Genomic DNA, 21,244 nt, shown 5'->3' with positions numbered 1-21,244 from the left:
CTTAAGATGATTCTACAACTAACAAGGTTAAACAACACAATGAAGACATCTTTATCCAGATTTGGACAAAACCTGTCATTCCACTTTGAATAGCCATAACTAGAGTTTGAGACCCCCAATAGCAGTGATCTTAGACATTTTAGAAAGCTTATGAAAATCACTACAACTCTCCCATTACCACCAATACATGATTCCATGTTTAAATAAGCCAAACAATACAATCATTCAGATCTATCTAGTGGACATGCAAAAGCTAACAACAAACTTGTAAAATCTTATAACTACTAAATTAGCAGGACTAAAATCATGAAATTTTAGGACAAGAAAGATAAGGAAATTATCTACAACTTTGGTATTCACCATATTTACAGAAAACATCATTTGATTCAAGAAGTTATCATCACAACAAAAAATGCACATGCAGCCATTTCATAATATAACAATTTGATGTTTCACTTGTTTTGCTAACAAAGAGCATACACACATGAGACATTAAAGAACTTTAACCACCACTAACATACTTAGCAACACTTTATTGAACACCAATCACTCAAAGCATTACCAAATACAATTACAAGCTTTATCTACAATTATGCTTTTATTAATCCTTCCTCCTAATAAACATATATATTATTTTAGTGATATATGAGAACAACTAGTTTGGGGTTGAGATTTTGATGAGTGGTAGATGTTATCAAAACATGGCTACTGCACAAATTTCACATGCTCAGGTTTTATAATTTAATTACTATAAAAAAGATAAATTGCTATTGCAAGAAAACATGTAAAAGCAAGATAAATTTAAAGATCATCATTTTCTATAAATATATAGCCATATTATACATTATTATGGTATCACAACATCATAAAAAGGTAGAGGAACAACATTTTCTATTTTTACACCTTCATAAAAATTATAACTTATTTAAAACCATTTATCAAGTATTAAACAAGTTAAATCAATAACTCAATCATACTATATCTAATGACCATGAAATTTTTACCACAACACACACATAGCATCAGTATCCTACCATAAAAATTTCATAGCAATCGGAGCACCACAACTTTAGATATAAATTTATTCCTAGAAAACCCAAATTAACATAGATAAATAAAAACAGCAAAAACCTTCTACTAACACATATCCTATTTTACGATTTTTCTACGATTTATTATGATTTTTCAAAGTTTCAACCAAATAAAAGCAATAAAGGAAAACACATTTGCACCGAGGCCCTCGAACTTCCACAAAAATAAATTCTAGCGAAACAGTCCTTCTAGTCACTATTCACATGAGTCACGACTTCTACCAAAATCCCCTTCCCTTTCATCAAATTCTTGCGTGAGGCCCTTCACGTGATTTTGAAATAGGGATGCGCGGGAGCTCGTGGTTGTGGGCGAAGGAGGCCATGTCGATGACCGAGGAGTGGTGGTGGGGCATCCTAGGACCACGTGCATCCGTAGGGCTGCTCAACATGGTCGGAGATGGCCCAAGGTGGCCCGGCCACGCGCGTGCACGACACGTAGAGGCGTAGCTCCAGCGATGGTCAACTATAGCGGTGGGTGAGATCAGAAAAAGGGGTGTGTCAGGGTGGCGTAGTGGCACTCGACTGGGGTGGAGAAGGCCCATAGAGCAGGGAACACGGTAGCGGTGAGCTCGGCCCGCCTCGGCCATGGCGGCGTCCACGCCTGCGAGCTAGAGAGCGAGGGCAAAATAGAGGGAGCGCAACAAGAGGGTAAGCAAGGAGTGGAGCTCGTGCGCATCAACATTGAAGCATCAAGCGAGTGTGGAGGAAGTGGCTGGTAGGGGCTCAGGGAGTAGGGTGCATGGTGCTCAGCATGGTCGCCACGCCGACATTGCATCGAGCACGTGGCGGGCGACTATGTGGCCACTGCGGGACGCTGTTTGGGCCAACTACGGGCTGAAATGGGCCTTGGGCTCAAAAGTAAAGTTGAAGCCCACGAACTGCTCTACAACTTTCATTAAGGGCATCTAGCCATTAGAGCTCTCCATTAGCAGTTAATTATGCCCCAAGTTGATAGTGCCAGCGACTAATCAAGGGTTAAGCCTTGCTCTGCTAATGCTCCAATTACTTGGTCCAAACATGGTCAAACTGATCCCAACCTTTTGTATGTCCTTCTCTAAGATATAAACTCCAACTTTTATTTTGAGATCAAGTCAAGTTGCTTAACGAAACATAAGAACGTGACATGCCAACTATCCTTGCCACTAATCTCAGAATATTTTCCGGGGCTGAAAACAGCAGCTAATTCAAACTTGAGACCACTGTTTGAATCACTTAGGAGTTGAAATAGGTCTTGGTCTAAAAATAAAGTTTGTTGTACTCCACTCAAACTTCAATGTTTATTTAAGGTCCAACTCCATGCAAGCACTTTAGATAGTTGGTCGACACAGGTCAAAACCATATCATGAAAAAGATAATTTTAGCTATTCCCACACTTAGAAGCATTTTCTTGATATTTGCTCAACATGAACCCTTCATGACTTTTGTTGTAGAGTTAAATTAGAGTCATTTAGGTAAGGTAGCAAGGTTTGGTCGACATCCCATGTTCCAATCACCTGATGAAGCAATTCAAGAAAGGTTATAACTTATCATTTCATGTGACCTTTTGATTTCAAACTTCATGAAACTTTTCCAATTGTCAAGATGGCTTGATGCTAAGGTGATGCTCATGGAAGAGGCATGTTGAACACTACTCAAGCCTACATTTGAAAAGGGTCAACATGTAAGCAAAGTGTATTGTCCAAGTTTAAGTTGGGGCTCCTTTTTGTAGGTTTGACCTCAATACCTTCATCATTACTCCTAGATTATGAACTATAGATCATAATCATTACTTGATATATCCTACTTAAGTCTAAATCCACTACTTAACTTGTGACTAACACCCAAGGTGTTACACATCTCTAATGAACACCAATTCATCAACCAAGAGTCAACAAAAATCAAGAAAGGTTGATGGAAGAAGAGCATTGAATTGTCTGTATCCTCATCTCTAGGATCGAGGCTTAATACAAGGAAAGGTTCTGTGCAACAGACTATGAGCTCTCACCAATAGGTAAATTGGATAAGCCTCCTTTAGGTATGTTTGTCACTAATTATTTCAATTAAACGAAGGAAAACACAAGGTATATCCAACCAAGCATTATGCAACATAAAAGCACATTCACAGGAGAATTCTATCATCTAAACTTGATTTTGCATTCTACAAAATTCAAGTATGGGGGATGGAGTTCTTCAAAACATCTCATGTCATGTTGCTAGTTTGTCTTGGTCATCCCTACCTTTATGATGAGCTCAACTTGCTAAATCTCTAACAAGTAAAAATTGAAATAATCGTGCTCCTTTGGGTCACAATACATATTCTTATTTCTACTTGAATGAATCTCTTAAGCCTTTCAAGCTTTCTTGTTCTGTTATAAGTATGCTTTGGAATACTATTCCAATATAACTATTGAATCAAAACATACTTGTATAGAATTTGGTTGTATATGTGGACTAACCCTTGCAGGAAAATATTCAAATTCTATTGGGAATGTTACGAGATCATTTGTAGAAACAAATCAAGGTTTGAGGTATTCTTCAAAATAATCTAACACATCTTTGCTTTAACCTTGTTGAAAATTTGAAGTGGTGGTGAACAATAAAGGCACATTATTTAAAACATGGGATACAGATGACCTTTAGCTCTATGACAACACTATCGTTGTTTTGAATCATTTGTATACTTCTTCGGGTATGTGTTGTCCACTAATCCTTTGCAGAGAAGAAACAATGAGTAGAGTAGAAGGTCCAAACAAAATGACAAGATCCACAAAAGAAAGAATAAAAAGATGGCATGATAGAAGAATGAGAATGGAGTGCGACATAGAAGACAAGATGCTCATGAATAGCTCAAGCAAAGAAAGCTTCAAGTAAGAAGAGAAGACTACCATAATTCATCTACCCTTCATCACATGGTGTCATTATGCTCCAATAATGAAGGAAACATCTTAAGGTAAGTGGTCATCATTTTCCTCTTGATCTTGGTATGCACATAAATGAAGACACAAATATGTTTGAGTTACAACTTTGCTTGATTCAATCTGATTAACTCAACATGTTTTGTTCCTTAAGTTTGTTCATAGTGCCACTTTCTTGATCTCATAGTCTTAACCAAATGAGCTAAAATGTTGCATATCTTATCTATGGAAGACGATAGAAATAATCATGTAAAGTTTGATACATTATAAAGATAGACAATCCTTCCATAGGTTAAGCAACTCCACTCTTTTTGTAATCCTTCTGATGTTATCACCCATGTTATAAGAATAAATAATGCACATAACATTAATTGTATCATGATTCAATGTGCCTAAGGCTATAGAAGAGTAAATAAAGTTTTGGTTATGTTGGTGTTTTTCCACCAATAGAGCGCATAAACTTGATCTCTATCTTGTCTTTATAAGCAGAACACACTTCTAGTAAAGTGTGGGGGAGTCGATCCCCCAAATTCTACAAGTGGAAGTTATGAATTCGACAATAGTCTCATAACCATTGATGAGAGGACAGCTGCCATCCAAGGTATGTTACATAATCACACACAATGGTAGGCTACTATGGGACATGAGGTGGCCAGCCTCCCGCTACAATAGCAACAACAAAACCAAAACTAGGAGGCTCTGTTCTAGCATCTCCACATTCGACCATCGCATTGAGAACCTTGACAACAACTAGCTTTGGGGAGAGGCACCCCATTGTATCAAGCTAAGTATTTCTTTCCCTTTTTAATTTATTATTTTTAGGTTTCCTTTATAAAAAAAGATGAATAACTAAAAACAAAATAAATAGTTATCCTTATAATAAGTATATATAGTCATAACAATAATGTGTGGTCTAAAAAATGGAAACAAATAAAGAGAGTGTGTCCAGTTTGCTTTAATTTGTTTTTAAGAGCTGAATAAAATAAAAAGGACTTTGAAGATGATCTTTTAAAATGGAAATAATGAATAGTTGCTCTATTGTAATTCCTTACCAGTACCTAGTTTTCAGCTTTGAATTCTCCCGAGTTTTGGATAAGATTGTTTTGATATAAGGATTTACTCTGAACTTGAAACTCATGGGTAGCATATGCTTGATCTAAGTCTAGGTAATTGACGTATATGATATGAGAAGGTCTGAGTTGCTATTTATTTTGTTCAAAGTGACACTAAAATTCTGGAGATTTATCTTTTGAAAAACATAAAAATGCTGCTTGATGAGTTCCTGTATGACAAAGCTTGAATTCCTACCAGAGCCATACGTGTTATTTAGGCTAGGAAAACTTCCACATATATGCTGCTTGTTTTGCATTGAGTTTTGTCAAGCTTTGTTGACCCTTATTAGAGGTTTGTCATGCTCTTAAAATCAAAATCACGTACACTCCACCCACATATGCACTACTCCTACACAAGGGGTAGGTGCAAAAACATGCCATTTCATTTAGATCCACTCAAAAATGTTTTACTCCTACACTGGAAGTAAACACCAAAAATATTCTTGATAGGTTTTCCATCCATCAAATAAATGCTCTAAGTTTTTGTTGCCATCTCTCAAAAGTTTTGCTACAGAAAAGAGACAGGGGCTATGCAAAAGTTATTCATAAAAAAAAGAAAGGAAAAAAGTTGAGAAAAAATGGACAAGTGACTGAGATATTTAAACAATGGGTACTTAGATGCCCGCCTAAAAAGAAAAAAAGAGATGAATAAGATAGCCCCTATTCTCTTGAAAAAATATTTCTAAGTTTCAAAAAAGAGATAAGTTTTCAAGGAGCATAGTAGAATTAGGTTAGCCACCATACATATATCCACCTCATATATCCACACACATGCACATCTTAATTTGATTGTATGACTCAACTCTCTTTGGATCTGAGGTTTGACTTTACAATATATGCATTGCAAGTATGCACTTTCATGCTTTCTCCCTACCTATGAACTCCACATAAGCCTTAGTTGTAGGAAGAGAAAAGGGCATAACATCATTACTGCCTTTGGTGAGGATCCACAAATATGACATATATTGAGAGACTTGAGAGTGTCATACAATGGATTCTCTGAGTTTTATTTTGAAAACTTATAAAAACTCTGGAACAATGGTGGAACAAAGAACTTGAGACATAGTGCTTAACTTGATCGTTCTATCTTTCAATTACTCAAGATCCAAGTAAAAGCTAAGAAGCCCCATGGTTGAAGGTAATATGAGTAAGTTTGAAAGTTAGATCAGTTTATTTTTATCTAGAGGAGAATTTTTAATTGAACGCATGTGTATTTTTTAGGAGTGAAAACATTGTAGCAACTCCTGATCCATTACTAAGTTTGGCTTTGCTCGGGGACTAGCAAAGGTTCAGTGTGGGGGAGCTTGTTGATGGTCGTTAACGTTCATCATAAACCATCAATATAACTTATATAAATGCATAAAAAGGATCACCAAAATAGGTCTAGGGGTTTAAACTAATAAATTCGACAAGTTTTGGTGAATCTGTATTTGTAGGAGGATTTAATTAGAAAACCGTCAAGGAGGACCTATATGTCAGAATTAATTGCGCGTATCCACACCGTAAACAATACTAGAAGACCCCAGAAGACTCTCCACCAAAGATAGAGCTGAGATGCTGATAGGGGGCCTGGCTGGCCTATGGGCACCATCTGTCAGCCTCCCCTTCGAATGTCAGTTCTCCACCGCCTTAAAGATCGTATCTACATCGTTTATTTAAGTTGGTTTGATCTGAGGGTCTAGAATTGATGCTACCCCCTATCTATATGGCCCTGTACCCCCTCCCTGGAGCCATCTTAGAAACCCTAATTCATATCTCTGATTTAGATCAAGACACACCAGGATGATTAGGTCTAGAGCTCTCCAATGTAGTAGCTCGGGACTGAGGGTTGAGTTGGGCTCATGCTTAAGTTTTGGATCTAGTGTTGGAGGCTCGGCAAAGCCTTGTATCATCACTTCGACATCTTGTAAGACTTATTATCAATTTATCATATTCTTATCTACATGGCTATGCTTACCTTGAATATATATCTTGCTTAGTTAAGGTTATCATTGCTTTTGTGTGCGGGTTCATAGAGTGCTTAGCTTGCTATAGTTTATTGATTGGGCTAAGTAGCCAAGCCTCATGTAAACATGGTGCTTATAGGAAGCTCTACCTGTGAGTACACCCTATTCTCTAGTTGTGTGGTAGCAATGGGTGGTGTCAGTCCTGTCTATCCTTTATAGTCCATGCCGAATTGAACATGTTCTTGAATTGTAGGAACATAGTCGTGTCAGTAGAGTTATCTATTGTGGATGCTCTACCATCTAAGCGGCGTCCCGAAGTGCACAAGAGTAGAGTTAGTTTTAGATATAGTTGGGTGTATATATATTTTGACCATGTAATAAGAAAGTCACAGGAATTTACCTCACCCGTTGTTCTCTCGAGTTGACTAGTTTATATTATCTTAATGATCTATCCCCTGAGTGTCATTATGCTTGATTCCTATCATTACATTCACCCCTATTTTAGCTATGCTGGTATGTTGATTGGTAGACATTCCTCTATTACTCAATAAGTCTCTTTACTCCATTATTTTCCTATGGTAAAATATAAATAATGATACCTAGAATACTCCTGGTAAAATGCTACAATGGTGTCAGGGTTATGACCCCGGGGTGTCTCAAGGCGTCAATTAGTTGGCAGGCCACGCAGCCCGCAATTCATTAGGTTAGCAATGGCCCGAGTGACCGAGGCCCAGCTAGGATGAGCATGTCAAACCAATGCCTAGGCTAGGGTTGGCATGACCCCTTCCCCTGCCTTAGCCACACGGAAGAAGCGCGACCTCTCCCCCATCATGACCCCTGGGGGAGGATGGGTAGAGATGGAGCGTGGCTTAGTATGTCTACTCTAACAAGAGTAGGCACACTGCATTGGCCTCACAAGGACCGAGGGGATGGTAGTCACTTTGGTATGGTCAGACGCCATGCCCGGGCCACACTACACCAATGAAACAGCACCACACAATGGTGGCAATGGGTATGAAACCCACCATCCAAATACGGACTGATAGGACATGCATATGAGCCCACCCACTACGGGATGGGATCCATGACAAGGGTCTTGACCTAGAAACCTTCCCAGCTTATGGAGAGCCCTGACCCCAACGATAGGGGTCATGGTCCTCTGCCTCATGAAGCGACCAGGCAAGTGATGACCAAGGGCGGCTACCTACTACAGATATGATGCCTTAGGGAACCCGGAGATAGCAGCAAAGATCATGAAGGATGCCGCATTGCATAGGGCAGCTGATGAACCATTGCCATGGCTATGGTGCTACCATGGCCAACATAGTAGCATCACGTCAGACCTTGCCGCGATGAGGCCACAAGACCATGATGACAGCCATGCCCGGATAGACACTAGAAGACAGCGTGGCTTGCAAGCCATGTTAGATAGGACCTCCCTTAGGCTCATGATCCTTCGGTCAGGGGAACCTCTCTTTGTAACAAGCCTTGGCCCCGAAGTCTATAAGGGCGGCCATGGCTCCAATCTTAGAGGGAGATACATTCTTTATCCTCTACCACTTCATCCATAGCAGTAGGGCTCCTAGAGCTTCTCTTCTGGCTGCCCCTCATCTAGCATAGGTTCTACCACCTCTTTCACCATTCTTGCACCCCCATTGTAAGAACTTCAGAGCATTCAAGCGACGAACATCCACTCGATCTTCTCTAAGACTAGACATAGGGCTCCATCCTGAACAAGTATAAATCCTTGTGTCTTTAGGATGCTACTATTGTTTTCCTAGAGCAGCACGACAATCAAGCAAATTTACTAGTCTGGTTTATGAAACACCAACAGTTAGCGTGCTAGGTAGGGGATAGTCATGCACTCTTGTTTGATTGAGGAAGGAAATGATGGCTCCTTGCACTGCTGGTGGACTCGCTAGTGGAATGGCCCACGATAGTCACATCCACCGTGAAAACTACGGGTTCATCGGCGCCAACAGGCCAGCGCCCGTGTCCACCATCAGCCACGGTCCAGACCTCCACCTTAGAAATCTACGTTCTGTGGCCCATAGTGGACACACTCCCAGAACTAACCTCAAGGGCTGCATCCTAGAGTTCACCTATCTAGAGGGGCCAATAACCTCACTCATCGCAAGGCGGGTCCAAGTTTCCCATTTGAGAAACCAAAGGACCATGGCTCATGACAAACTCGCTCAAGGAATGGCCTCTACTGACCACACCAAAGGGATGGCACCCGCGGCCATCCCTAACCATGACCCAGACCTCCACCTTGGGAATCTGGGTCCCATGGCCTATGGCGGGTGCACTCTCAGAACTGCCTATGGGGGTTGCATCCTAAAGTTCACCTACGTAGGGGGCCTAGGGCCCTCTCTCACCATTGGCCACGGCCAGGCCTTCCACTTGAAAAACTAGATGGCCATGGCTCATGGTGATCTCACCCAAGGCATGGCCCATGGTTGCCACATCATTCTTGAGAATTGCAAGATTGTCCAAATCGATGGGGCAATGCCCGTCTTCTGCTCATACCCTGTCTAGACTCACTACATGGCAAAACTAGACCCTACAATGGAACCATGCCATGGGCAGCGTCACTACCAGTGAAACGCAATGAGTCAGGGCATGCACAAATGATGAAACTACCCGCCACCACATGGCACCATCGTTAGAGATCAAGCCACCAACCAACATCACACCACATAGGGTCAAGCCCAGAACCAGGATCCGATCCTACTCAATAGGCCAGCTGCACGACACACTTTGGAGGACCGCCAGCCTTCGCTCGGAGGCACATGCATTTGAGGAAGCAGGCTCCTTGAGCGCACCGCGAGCCACGACGAGTGGATCAAACCACGTTGCGCTCAAAACTAGCTTCCATGGCAATTGGTCATGACGGTCCCTCGCCAGAAAAGGCAACTTTGCCTGGAAGTGGAGATGTGATGGTAGCGATGCCGTCATGCTAGGAGGACTTAGGCACTAGTATGCACGAGTCCTCCTAGCAAAAAGCTACAATAAGCTGAACACAGAGAAGCCATCCTCGGGGGCTCATGGGTCCATCAAGGGTATCAAGCCGACAAGGGTCAGCCCAAGGCTACCCAAGAGGCCGACCCTTGCTAGCTATGACCGCTTAGAGCGGTGGAGAAGTGACCCCATTAGCTTGCAGCCAGAGGACTACGATAGCTCTGCCACAAGCAAACGCTCGGGTCCTCGGTGCGCCTTGAGCTTCGGCAACCAGGTCTTCGATGGCTTCCGACACATGGGTCAGTTACATCCACCCTAACCTTAACCTCTCCACCCAAACACATCCACCTACACATGTAGGCTTGCGCATAGCTTTAGAAACCCACAACTAACCCATGGAGTGATCCATGGAATAGTGTGCTCGAGCGCCCTATCCTAGAGCCGCTTAGATCCCTAATGGACCTAATCCAACTCATGCCAGCAGCCGGACATGAGTCACTTGTAGAGGCCCGAGGGCTCATATGCATGGCCCATGATGTAGCACTGCTTGTCACCATCCCAGTGACCTCTTTCCCGAGCATCTTCTGATCGCCCCCACGCTGCGATGAGCCAGTAACCCACGTCCTGACCTCTCACTCGGGATGCCTTAGCCAGCCCAATGGACTAGTTCTTAGGCAAGGCTAGGCGCTCGCTCATGAGCCCGAGAGGAATTGGGAAATCCATTTGCTCAGGACTAGGGGAGCAAAAGGAAGAAGGACTCATGTCGTGTGCAAACTTTCATCCCACATCGCACTGGATCTGTGATCATCCTTTGCCCTTCTATCGCTCTAATGGATCACATACGTCTTAGCCCCATGGGCCAACTCCTAGGTTAAGATACGTTTCTATGGGCATAGATCTAAGGGGATGAAGCACATTCCAATTTAAATAGAAAGTAAGTGAAAGTATAGCAGAATGACAAGCGAATACGCCACCCACACTTCGTTCACATGAAACCCAAGCAAATTCTTTACAAAAGGGACACACACACACATACAACTCAGGACCCTTACATAAGGGTCATCACATACCGGAGGCCTAGAACCAGCGCTGCATGGTAGGCACTTTGTTCTCGCTCCACAAGCGATAATATCATTCATAAGCAGAGGTATCACTGCACAACCTCCCCAACGCGTGACCCAGGGCAATGCCAAGGATGACACCACCCTAGCATGGACACCTCAACATCACAATATGCCCCTAGGTTATGCGTGATAAGGGACAACATGAAGTCAAACTATTGTAACCAAGCTAGGGCAAGGCTATGCACCACATGGGAGCAAGAAAAAGAAGACACCCGTATAACCTAGAGGAAAACAAAGGAGGGCACAATGTTGCCAAACCTATTCTACCAATGCCTAGGTCACAAAACTAGGGTTGCGCTAAACCAAACCTCATGGGTTGATCCCTAGATAGGGCTATGTGGCCATGACATTTGAATGACCAGGCCAACGATGGTCGTGGATAGACGACAGCACACAGGGGAAGAAAATTTTGGGACACAAATTGAATGAAACATCATCACTTAAAAATTCTTCGAGAACCCTGAGCACACCTCAAGGCTTTCAGCCATCACCATGGATGACCTCCCCTACACCCATGGTAGCAATGATGGCATCCATGGCGATAGTGAAATCGTTAACCAGCTTAGCCTGATCTTCTGGCCGGACCTGCTCTAGGAACCCAGGCACCACCCGATGGAGGTTCACCCCAGTCTATAGCTGTATGGCAGCAAGGGTGATGCTGGCCACTTGTCGTATCCCTACCACCACCACCCATTCATGATCCTACCATGATGAACCCCTAGAGGTGAGCCGCCTCCTCCTTGTGGTGAGCAACCACCAGCCACCCCTCCAATGCTGGCAGCAAGACAACACAAAGATCAGCAGCTCCAGACATACATCCAGGCGTCGGGATGAAGGAAACCCTTACCTGTGATGTGGGTTTGGGCGATGGTGGTCGCTGCCTGTGCGGTGGCAAACTCACCCTCCAAGGCAGCGAGAGCAACCTTTGTGGCATCAAGGTCAAGCTCCAGTAGCATCCCCTCATGGGCGGCCATAGAAAACCACCAGTGAGCTTCGTTCGCCTCACGGATGAGGTGGCGAGACTACCGATGGCTGCCCAGAGATGATGAAGATGAGCTCGATCCTACCCCTGGTGGGGCCGCAACTAGAGTAACGCCAGCAGCACCGACGACCCTTCTCGACGCGGCATGAGAGATGGCCCTGAGGAGCACTCACGACCAACTCAGGTTAACACAGAAACTCAAAACATTGCTTAAATGCTTACCCCCATTTGCGCAGTAGACCTCAGAGACGTGGCGGTGGACCATCGGCCTCCAGCAACCCCTCCCACGGGTAATTATCATGATCCATCGACCAGAAGAGGAAGGAAAACTGTGAGCACCCAAAGGCAAAAAGGAAGAAGCAACGAACATGCATCGAAAAGTGAATGATCCTCTCCGCTGTACCAGTCCTCCTGATTTATAGCTCTAGCAACTAGCCATAGGGAACACCTTAGGCGCACGCACCCTCAACTTTACTGACCACCTTCTCATAGCATAAGGGAGGAGGAGGCGGCCGGGCAAAAGACTAAATAGTTGGTGCTAGCATGGCAACATATCTCAAGTAAGCCTTGAACCTTTTGCCTTCATTATCTTTTGATTCACACACCCATGGTTTACGGCGCGTGACCATTTACAAGAGGGCACAACCAAGACACGATGTGGTCGGGGCAGGTTGACAACCCCTTAGGTTTACACACTGAGCAACCCTCTGCATCCTTGACCCCACGTTGTGCTTAGGAAACCTTCTCCTAGGCTGGCCCTTAGAAGGGCTCAAGGCCACAAAAGGGATAGGGGCAGGGAGAAGATGGGCCCCCGGGGCTCTAATCGGTGGTGTGGAGCCACACGACTATCTCTCCCTATGTCCAAGTCATCCACTTCGAAGTCTCCTAGGTTGCCCCCCCTAGGGGGAGGCATCTTGCCCTCTAGCCGCTACGGAGGTGGCTGGGGACCAATAGGATTGACAACCGATGATTTATGGGACGTCTCACGTGAGGCATAGCCAAACTCTACATCAATTGGGGAGGATATTGGGTCTAGCTCGGATAACCCATTGACCGCGATGAGGTGCACCACTCCGACCATGTGGTTATGGTGGACATGCCTCTCCCCACGTGGGGCAAAACTAAACCTACCTATTATGGGGCAACACGACCTCTCAGGGCCGGCTAGGATGCTGAGGAAAAATAGAGTTGGGTCCCCACAACCTCGAAAGGGGTCGGGGCCAAGCCCAACCAACTCTGCCATGCGTCCTAGGTCTCAGACCTAAAGCCTGCTCTAGAGACTCGCAAACCATTAGGGGTGTACGACCTCTCCAGGAGAGATCGACGAAGCAACGAGGCTAGGGTAATGCGCAATGCGAAGCCCGAAGTGTGATCATGCTCGATCACGCAGAAAAAATAAGAAAGGTCCAAAAATCTATGAGCCAGGGCTTGGTCGCAAAAAAATCTTTGCGACTATGAAACCGGAGGTCGGGGAAACGATTCCTCGAATATATATATATATATATATATGTATATATATATATGTATATATATGTGTGTGTGTGTGTGTATGTATGTATGTATGTATATCCTTCCTACTCGGTGACTTCACGTCAGGAGCGCAACCCCAACCCGTCAGCTCGAGGGCTCACCGCGGTAAAAAACCACAAATTAAGGAGAAAGAATTTGGCAGAATTTGAGTATCCTAAAAAACAAAAGCAGACGAACCGCTTATAAGGTAAGGCGTGGATGAAGAGGAATCCTCTCCATTCTCTGCCTGACAATTATAGGTGTGGCCACGCCGCATAAGGGACATAAAACGCTGAACACTGACAAAGGTGACGACGAGTGCCTCTTAGTTCTCCAGCTATGAAGGCACGAGAAAGGTAGACAAAATGTCTTGCAGATCTCATTGCGCTATCATAGCCCACGAACCAAGAAAAATAGGGATGGCAAGAGGAGAGGATGTTAGGTTCCTATCGATGGGGAACCCTATGGGCCCCCATGGACCATACTGCAGGGAGGTAGACCTTGGTAACAAGGCCTACAACCCAATCGCCAAGAAGAACACAGAGCAAAGCAACGTGCAAAACCAAAACTCCAATGCAAACTATACAAGGAAAGGCACCCGAAGCGTAGCTTAGGACTCTGACCTTGTATCCAAATAGGACACAAACAACGCCTCTCAGTGCCTGGACTATAAAGGGCTGGTGAGGGTACCCATTGTAAGGAGAGAACGCATACCCGATACTCAAAGCAACACAGCGCAAATAGGCTAACGCCAAAACTGGATGTAAGGTTATTACTCGACCAGGTCGAGGGCCTGAACCAGTATAAATCGTGAGTCTCTTTGCGTAACTGCCGAATTCCGCTATTCGTCGAAGCCCGAACAACTGTCCCGGGTACCCCCATGGCAGGCTATCGGTGGTAAAACATCGACAGCTAGCGCGCTAGGTAGGGGCTTTCAATGAATTTTTTCTCTAGAGTTTGGCGGACCTCAACCTCAAGATGACCTTTTCGGTGGGAACAACCTTTGTCTTTGGATCCTGGATCTGCAAGGCTAATGGCGATGGCAAGCTTCATACCCATCTCTAAGAAGAAAAAGAATTCGATGATGAAGTTCAATACAAACTCACCGAGAAGATGATGAAACTCTCAACTTCGGATATAACTCAAAATAAGGAAGAAAGCGGATATGAAATCGACTCTGAAAAAGAGATACAACCTGATTCTAAGACAATCTTCACGGCACAAGAGCCAAGCCTAATTGGACTTAGAGACACAACAACGATCGCGAAGGGATACGACCCATACAACTCAAAGAAGAACTTGGGAACTTACGGACTGCGCAACGCGGCATCAGTCTATCAACACTTTACCCAAAACAAGATGAACTCAGCAAGAAGAATACTCCTGGAGGGAGCACAAGAAGGGATGATCATGACAGTGACCCCGCAAGATTGTGTGGTGCATGGGCTAGGTTCTTTCACCTCAAGCAAAGTCTAGACTGGCACGCGCGTTGAAGAACTACCTTATCAAGAGGGAAAAGAACTCGGATCCAGTTCAGAAGCTATAGATAGCTCAACCAAACGAAGGATGGAATACTGTACAAGAAGAGCTCGGAAGAGGTATATTGTATACATGGCGGAGTAGTTAGAACAACCTTTGGAACCATCACAGATACTAGATATAAAATCTTTAGATGAATCAGAAGGCAACATCTCGCCAGATGAGAAAAGCGACAGCAATAAAAATGATGAGCAAAGACTAGCAAGGCTAAAGAAGAACAAATTGAAAGCTAGAAGGAGGAACCAGGCTAAACAAAGGAAGCAAGTCTGGAATAAATACAAAGTGGAGCTAACGGAATACAACAGAAAGAAGGCAAAAAAAGAAGCCACAAAAAATACAAAAAGGGAAAGAATTGAAGAATTAACAAAGGAGTTGTACACCCTCACGAATAACGGGAAAGCAAAGGAAGACCAGAAGAAAGAAGTCGGGGGATCAGAAAAACAACTTGGCAAAGAAATTCCACAGGAGCCACAAAGGGAGCAGCCACCCAAAAAATCGAATTTTCAAAGGATAGGACCAGTAGAAAGTGCTGATATCAATGGAAGGAAGGAACACTACTCAAAGCAACAAGAAAGAGACAAACCAGAATTGAGCCAATGCTACCAAGAAATATCAAGAAGATTTGACAAAGAAGATGACTACGGAGAGTCTGAGTTAAAAGAAGACAGGTCTTATTATAGAAGGGCAAGATCGCCAGATTATGGAAGAACGAAACCATACGATAGATTCCCTTGTTTCGCAGGAAGACTACAAACTTTAAAGCTACCGCACAAGTTTAAACCAGCAAATCATTCCAAGTATGATGGCAAAGTTGAACCAAGACAATGGCTAAGGGTTTACTCCCAATCTATTGAATTAGCTAGAGGAGACGATGACATCAAGGCTCTATTCTTCCCAATGGCCCTCGAAGCAATGCCGCTACAATGGTTTGACAAATTGAGGCCAAGATCAATCAGGTATTGGGAAGACTTGCAAGAAGCTTTCTGCAATAACTTCGTAGGCATTATTACCCATCCAATGACTGCAGCTGAATTAAAAGGAGTAAAGCAAAGGAGAGGAGAAAGTCTAAGGGAATACTATAGAAGATTTGGAGAATTCAGGGCTCAAGTCCACGACATTACTGATAGGGAGGTGATAGAGGCCTTTGCAGAAGGAATCTGGGCAAACTGGCAATACAAGGACTATTTCAATGAGAACCCAAGAACAAATGAAGACTTCAAGAGGGTTGTTGAGAAGCTAATTTCATCAGAAGAAAGAACTCGACATAGATTTGCTAGGGACAACCCAGAGAATAGAAGACCCAATTATAGACAGCAAGACAAAAGACCAAGGCAAGACAATATGGTGGCAACCACAGACAACAAAAGAAGATACAATGGCAACGACAATGATAGCAATGGTAGCAATCACAATGGCAACTACAACAATAGCAACAACCGTAACAACAGCGGTTACAACAGTAATAGAAACTATCAGAGTAACAACTACCGAGGAAGAGCGCCGAAAAACATAGAAAACATGCTATGTCACATACACCTAGGGGCCAGACACAAGTTAGTTGAATGCAGCACTTTTCAGCGACAATTCATGAAGAGAGAAAACAAGAATCAAAACAACTTGGAGCCAAAGCAAGAAGAATCCAAGAAGGAGGAAAAGAGAGCTGAAGGAGATTATCAAGAACCCCAACACCAATTAGCGGTGATATTTTCAGGTGTTCCTAACACACGAAGCAAAAGATAAGAGAAACTAGCTCACAGAGCCATCATGGCAGCTGAACCAGCCATCCCAAGATATCTAGATTGGTCAGAGTACCCCATCCACTTCACAAGAGAAGACTAATAGACCAGTGCAGCAAACATAGGATGCTACCCACTGGTACTAGGTCCGACTATCGCAGGAGTAGCAGTAACTAAAGTACTCATCGATGGAGGAGCTGGACTTAACATAATTTTCACAGATACTCTCAAAAGGATGAATCTGGATTGTGAAGGTCTAATGACACCCACAAGCACACCATTCTACAGAATAGTACCCGGTAGAGTAGCTATGCCCCTCGGATAGATAACCCTACCCATCACCTTTGGCACACCAGACAAATACCGGACAGAATTCATCAAATTTGAAGTTGTAGACTTTGAATCATGCTACCACGCAATACTTGGGAGACCAGCTTTAACAAAATACATGGCAGTACCACATTATCCATACCTACTGCTCAAGATGCCAACAATAAAGGGTGTATTATCATTGAAAGGAGATCTAAAGAAAGCACATGATTGCGACGTACAAGCAGTACAAATATCTGAAAGATTACAAGATATAAAGGAAGGAAAGGAGATTGCAATGCTGGCCAACGAAATGAACCCAGATGAGATTAAGATACCGGCTAAGAAGCCAAGCAACTTCGCACCACCAAAAGAAGCCGCTACTAAGACTATTGACCTACTGACTGGTGATCCGGAGAAGACAGCAATCATCAGTAATCTCGACCCCAAATAGGAACTCACGCTCACCAACTTTCTTTGGGACAACAAAGATATTTTTGCTTGGAAGTCAGCAAACATGCCAGGGGTCCTAAGGGAGTTGGCTGAGCACATAATTGATGTGAACAAAGGGTCCAAACCCATTAAGCAGAAGTTACGAAGATTCACTCCAGACAGAAAATCAGCAATCAAAAAAGAGATCACCAAGCTCATGGTAGCAGGATTCATTAGAGAAATAATCAACTCGGATTGGCTTGCCAACCCGGTCCTAGTAGAGAAGAAGAATTCAAAAGAATGGTGCATGTGCATCGACTACACAGACCTCAACAAATATTGCTCAAAAGATCCATATGTCCCACCAAGGATTGATCAAATCATCGACTCGATAGCAGGATCAGCTCCGTTATCCTTTCTAAATTGCTATTCAGGCTATCATCAAATATCCTTAAGAGAAGAAGACCAAAGCAAGACTTTGTTCATTACACCCTTTGGGGCATATTGCTATAAATCAATGCCTTTTGGGCTAAAAAATGCAGGGGCAACATATCAAAGAGCAATTCAAACTTGCTTGGGGAGTCAAGTCAGAAGAAATGCAGAAGCATACATTTATGATGTAGTAATCAAGACAAAAGAACCCAGATCATTGATAGAAGACCTCGAGGAGACTTTCAAGAATCTAAAAGCATGGCAGTGGAAGCTAAATCCCACAAAGTGTGTTTTTGGGGTACCATCAGGACAACTACTCGGGTTCCTAGTCAGTAACCGAGGAATTGAAGCAAGTACAAAGCAGGTTAAAGCCATCATGGATATGAAACCTCCAAAGAAAGTTAAAGACATACAGAAGCTTACAGGATGCATGGCAGCACTCAACAGATTCATCTCCCGACTAGGAGAAAAATGGCTACCTTTCTTCAAATTATTGAAAAAGGCAGGAAATTTTGAATGGACAGAAGAGGCAGAAGAAGCATTCCAAAAGTTAAAAGAATACTTGGCATCATCACCAGTAATGACACCACCAAAAGATAAAGAGGACATGATGTTATACATTACAGCAACCAAGAACGTTGTCAGCACAGCAATTGTGGTTGAGAGAGAAGAACCCGGACACACATACAAAATGCAAAGACCAGTCTATTACATAAGCGAAGTACTAACAGAATCAAAAGTGAGATACCCACACGTGCAAAAACTACTTTATGTAGTGTTGATATCATCAAGAAAGCTGAGACATTATTTCCATGAACACAAGATTATAGTGGTAACTAATTTTCCACTTTAAGACATTCTACGCAACAAAGATGCAACAGGTCGGATATCAAAATGGGTAGTAGAACTCGGTGCTCTCAACCTAGACTTCAAACCAAGAACAGCAATCAAATCTCAAGCATTATCCGACTTCATTGCTGAATGGACAGAAATCAGTCAAAAAGAACCTGAACCAATACTTGATCATTGGAAAATGTATTTTGACGGTTCCCTAAAGTTAGGAGGAGCTGGAGCAGGAGTACTATTCATATCACTAGAAGGGAGACAGTTAAAATATGTGCTACAAATACTTTGGTAGGCAACTAACAATGAGGCAGAATACGAAGCATTAATACATGGTCTAAGAGTTGCAAGCTCGCTTGGGATCAAAAGACTACTTGTCTACGGTGATTCAGCTGTAGTAATCAATCAAGTCAACAAGGATTGGGATTGTACAAAAGATAATATGGATGCGTACTGTGCAAAAGTCAGAAAATTGGAGAAAAATTTCCAAGGGCTCGAAATCCATCATGTACTAAGAGATTCCAATGTTGCAATAGATGTGCTAGCCAAATTAGGATCAGATAGAGCAAAAGTATCACCCGATATATTTGTGGAAGAACTCACAGCCCCATCCATCAAACAACTCGGAAACACAAAAAAAGGAGACAATAGATCCAATGGAAATAGATCAAGCAGAAGAACCAGACCAGTCAAGACAAATCATGGTCATACAAAGTGATTGGAGACAAACATACATTGATTTTATCAAAGAGAAGAAACTACCCGAAGACAAAGCAGAAGCAACTTGGGTTGTACGAAGAAGCAAAAACTATGTTCTGATGGGGGATAAACTATACAAAAGAGCATCATCATCAGGAGTACTGCTTAAATATGTTCTGACAGATAAAGGAAAGGAAATCTTGAATGAAATCCACTCAGGATGCTATGGAAATCATGCAGCCTCTAGGACACTAGTCGGCAAAGCATTCAGAACCGGTTTCTATTGGCCAACAGCACTCAAAGATGCAGAAGAGCTCGTCAGAACATGCAAGAATTGCCAAATGTTTGCTAGGCAATCACATGTGCCGGCTCAAAACTTAATATGCATACTGCCGGCTTGGGCGTTCTCATGCTAGGGGCTAGATCAAGTTGGACCACTCAAAAAAAGCAAAAGGAGGCTTCAAATACATATTTGTGGCAATCGACAAATTTACAAAGTGGATTGAATACAAACCTTTGGTCAAATATAGTGCAGAAAAGGCAGTGGAATTCATACAAGACATCATGCATAGGTTTGGCATGCCCAATAGAATAATCATAGATCTTGGTTCACCATTTATAGCAAGAGAATTCCAATACTAGGCAAGAGATTGTGGGATAGAAATCGACTTTGCATCAGTAGCACACCCGCAGGCCAATGGACAAGTCAAAAGAGCAAATGGACTCATATTACAAGGTTTAAAACCAAGATTATATGAAGATTTGAAAGATTATGGTGGAAAATGGATCGACGAATTACTGAAAGTAGTATGGGGTCTAAGAACCCAGATCAGCAGAGCAACTGGATACTCACCGTTCTTTCTGGTCTATGGATCAGAGGTAGTACTACCAGCCGACTTAATATGGCTATCTCTAAGAATAGAACAATATGAAGAAGGCGAAGCAGAAGAAACAAGGCGGTTAGAAATTGATTCAATAGAAGAAATAAGAGACAGTGCAATCATACAAAATGCAAGATATCAGCAAGGGTTACGAAGACATTATGACAAAAGTACTCAACCCCGATCACTAAAGCCAGGGGACTCAGTACTATGACTCATCCAGAAGAAAGATGGTCGACACAAATTACTCAGTCCATGGGAAGGACCCTTCATCGTGAAGACAGCAACAGGACCCGGCACATACGAGTTGATGACTCCAGATGAAATACCTATAAAGAACACTTGACATATCAGCCAGCTCAAAAGATTCTACAATTAAGTACAACAGATTATACTCAAGTTTCAAGAGAAATAAAATAGAGATTCTTCAAGAAGAATAGCTTCAAATATGAGCCCTGTCCAATGGACAGAACCAACCCGTAATCAGGTTGGAGAAAAAGGGGCTTCCCTATTAACAGCCAACCCAGAAATGGTTGCGCTACATGGGCAATCTTGTCACTCAACCATATGGAGATGGTCTGACTGATGGCCAACGGCCAAATAGCTTCTTGGGTAAGGAGACCCAAGCTAGCATTTATCACTCTACCATAAAGAGATGGTACGACTGACAGCCATGTCCAACGGACAGAACCAACCTATAATCAGGTTGGGGAAAAAGGGGTAGCCCTGCAAATAGCTCAACCCAGAAACAGTT

The sequence above is a fragment of the Miscanthus floridulus genome, chromosome 17 (genome assembly GCF_019320115.1).
Source record: "Miscanthus floridulus cultivar M001 chromosome 17, ASM1932011v1, whole genome shotgun sequence".
In the NCBI taxonomy this organism is placed as follows: Eukaryota; Viridiplantae; Streptophyta; class Magnoliopsida; order Poales; family Poaceae; genus Miscanthus; species Miscanthus floridulus.
The sequence above is the reverse complement of the archived record's forward strand: the minus strand, read 5'-3'. Positions refer to the sequence as shown.